We start from the raw sequence: 3,792 nt of genomic DNA, 5'->3' as shown, positions 1-3,792 counted from the left end.
TCATCGCGGCGGTTGCGACACGGGCGCGCGTGACGTCATGCGACGAAGTTTGAGAGCCGTGACGTCACGCCGCGTGTCAATCAATGGAACAAAGTAATACAACAACAAAAAATACTGTGGGGGTTTTTGTTGTTGTTGTTTGACCAGGTAAGGACCGGATGAGCTGTGTTCAGTGCCGGATTATCCTAGTAGCAAAAGTAACTGCATATGTAGCTACGGGCCCCGCACTTTCAAGGGCCCCGCGCTAAATGCTTTCAAGCTATATTCTTGGTTCGTTCGGTAAAGTCACGTTGAAGGGAAACAATAAAAGAATAAAATATATAACAATAAAATTCTCACGACGTTTCGACTGCAACACAAGCAGTCATCATCAGGTGTGAAAACCAACGGCAAGAACACTTGAAAGAAGTGGCGGTTTGTATTTATTTCTTTATTAACGTTAGCACCACGGATAGCGATTTGATAGTTTGTTTAGATAGACGAGTTCATCTATGCTTTCAAGCTATCAATTCCGGTTCAGTGATTGTGCACTGGCTCTATTACTATAGTACTATACTGCCTTCAATTTTTATGAACGACTGGGTATTTAAGGTTAGCGATTTGTCGTATTATCTGGTTGTATAGCAAATGGCAAACATACAATTACTTTACCATGCAAGTAAAACATGTGTTTTAATATTGATGTGTTTTTAAAAAAAAAATTAGGGCCCCTTTATAAAATATGCTACAGGCCTCGTACTAGCTTCATCCGGCACTGGCTATGTTGGCTCTTTTTTAGAAAGCGACCTGACCACAACGGAGTGATGCATCACGTGGAAATGTAATAGCAGCCAAATACTCGAAACGCACGTTGAGTCTAAATGTAAAAAATCCACTCGACCACGGGGAGAGACGCAAACTTCAATTATACAGCAGGCGTCAGGGTCGGGATTGGACCCGGAGCCCTCCTGCGAGGGAGTTAACATCTCGCCACCATGGCAATGCGTTAATGCCTGCTATGACATGGATCCGAACCGGGGAAGATTGACTGAGACGTGAAGAAAACTGAGACGTGATCAACGAGGCATGGAGAGGTGTAGGGGCCGTGTAATTAGAATTCCGATGAATCTATCAATCGATTACCATGGGTAATTTCCTATTATCATGTTTTTAAGAGTCGATTATGGTAGATGTATGTAATGTCTCGTTGTTTTTTTTGTTAATGATTGTATTAGTGATGGGTTAATAATTGCGTTAACCATGGACTCGTGATGGGTATATTATGGGCTCGCGAATGTTTGGTTCTTGAATCACCTCGTGATGTTGAATCGTGCAATTGGTAACTAAAGATAGAAACATAAAAACTGTATACCAGAATGTTTTCAATTAAATTCTAAAATATGTCCTTTGCATTCTTTCAAACCAGACTTACTCGTCTCGCTTATCATGCTAACATAGCCATTGCATTAGACATCACGACATTTACCATTGACGCTCGTCAAGATAAATATTTGAGATGAACGGTTATGGCAGTGACCCTGTGGGCCCACAGTGTATCAAGGGAAATCTCCAAGTGGTGCCGGTGATACCCGTGAAGATGATAGCACGCAATGGCGGAGCCAGGATTTTCAGGTAGGGTGGGGGGGGGCAACCCCTCCAGCAATGAAAAATTATAGGAGTTGTTGGTAAGGAAGGACTTGTCCCTTGCTTTTTATCCGAAGTGAGCCATCGACCAGGGGTCGAATTCGAACCGTGTGTGATTGGCATCACAGCTCGCTGAAGGTGAATGCCTTCAGGGAAGTCGTGTACTGTATATGCAACTGCGCACAATTCTGAGTCACTTATAACTGCTTTGCCGTTACTTATTGCCAATTATGGACTCAGACTATTGTCCTATCATCTCATAGAGTCCCTGGCAGTGGGGGTCGCAAAATGCCGATGTATTACTAATAATCCCCAATGATCCGATCAAAATCCCTAATTTCGATCGGATCATTGGGGGGGGGGGGGGGAGGACACGTGCCACCCCCCCAACTGGCTTCGCCAGTGATAGCACGGAACTTACTATAGAATAATGGCCACGAACATATTTAGTTGAGTCTAGATCGGTTTATATGTTTGTATTTCTCCTTGAGCACCGCGTACAGTACAATGAAGTCCAGTAATTGTTTATTCCATTTGTCGCATTAAAATAATTCAGAACTTATATTGAGATATCTGAATTGTGTTCAAGGACATACACGGTACTTACGATGGTTTTAAACGCATCAACTGAAGTAATTCAGAGAGGTTTATTTTATATATATGGCAGTGGAGAGAGGAGACGGTGGAGCTCCACTGGAATCTTAGATGTGGCTCCAGGCTCTGGAACACGCAGGGAACCCCATCTCCAACTTTTCTGCAGCTCCGAGAGCACAGCATTGGCACTAAGCAAACTCTGCCCTGGAACCAGCAGATCCTGGCCAAGCCAACTCCACATAAAAAAATAACGATGTAAGGCCTATTAAGTTATATTGTACAGCTCTTTTTTTGGAAGCGACATGACAAATTATAGCTCACCGAAGTACTTTATCATTAAGTGGAAACGTATAGCAGCGAAATGCTCTAAACGCATGTTGATGCTAAATGTGCAGGGGGGGAACGGAGAACCCGGAGAAAAATCCACACGACCACGGGGAGAACATACAAACTCCAACTACACAGGTGCCAAGGTCGGGATCGAACCCACGCGCTCCTGCACACCAGGCGAGGGAGATAACATCTCGCCACCGCGGCACCATTCCCATACAAAGGGGTTGGCAACCAAAATAACAAGAGCCATTTTTTGGAATTAGTAAAAAAAAAAGTAATATTTCAAAGCAAGTGGTAAATAGGAGACGGTGGTCCTCAATAAATAACGTCCACGAAGCAGTCCTTAAAGATCCGCACGCGGCTCCGAAGTCATCAGTGTCCCTTTACACTCATTCAGCGATGGGAGGCGCTGTACTACAACTGGTAGCTGTGAGCCCGCGATGCAAGGGTCCAGTGTCGTCCAGCGCAGTGCTCTCTTTATTACAAGGCAACCGCTGCTGACTCCAACACGGCGTGGCGTAGCAGAGCCAGGGCGGTGCTTATCTTGCAAACCACGGAGGCACATTTACAATCACACGCAACACAAATACATATAACAAGCGGTGTTTCAAGCAATGCCCCTTTTTCATAGCGCACACACACACAGACACGAAAAAGGGCCATTGCCCAAAAACGTCGCCTATGACATATATTTCAGGCGGTGTTGTAGACGAGTGTTCTTTTTTAAGTTTGAAAACGATTGGCCAAATATTCTGATACAAAAAATCTCCCAATAGAGATGCGAGACTAATCTACGCTTTCCTGGAAAAACAATGGCATTGCTTCCCATGGTGATGGGCAAATTATTCAAGCTTTCGTGACTGCTTAAAATTACTCATTGTTCTTTTTCGGTAAAGTCACGTATGTAGAAATACAATAAAATTATATTAAAACAAAACAATCACGACGTTTCGATCACAACACAAGCGATCTTCATCAGGTGTCAAGAACAAATCATGGAGGTAAATACAACACAAAGATGAGAGACAAGAATTCAACAAACCTGAAAGAACATTATGTGAAGCACAACCAGTCAGGTCAACAACACAGCTAGACACTTCCTGGCGGACTTTGAACACGAAATTTAACACTCTTCTGAAATTCGTGTTTTATGGGTTTTTTTTTGGGGGGGGCATAGCTTTGTGACGTCATATTTGAAGGGGGGTCTGACTTTTGTGACGCCGTGTGACGAGGGGGGGGGTT

Source organism: Petromyzon marinus, chromosome 5 (genome assembly GCF_048934315.1).
Source record: "Petromyzon marinus isolate PM22_M1 ecotype Great Lakes invasive population chromosome 5, UKy_Petmar_22M1.pri1.0, whole genome shotgun sequence".
In the NCBI taxonomy this organism is placed as follows: Eukaryota; Metazoa; Chordata; class Hyperoartia; order Petromyzontiformes; family Petromyzontidae; genus Petromyzon; species Petromyzon marinus.
The sequence above is the reverse complement of the archived record's forward strand: the minus strand, read 5'-3'. Positions refer to the sequence as shown.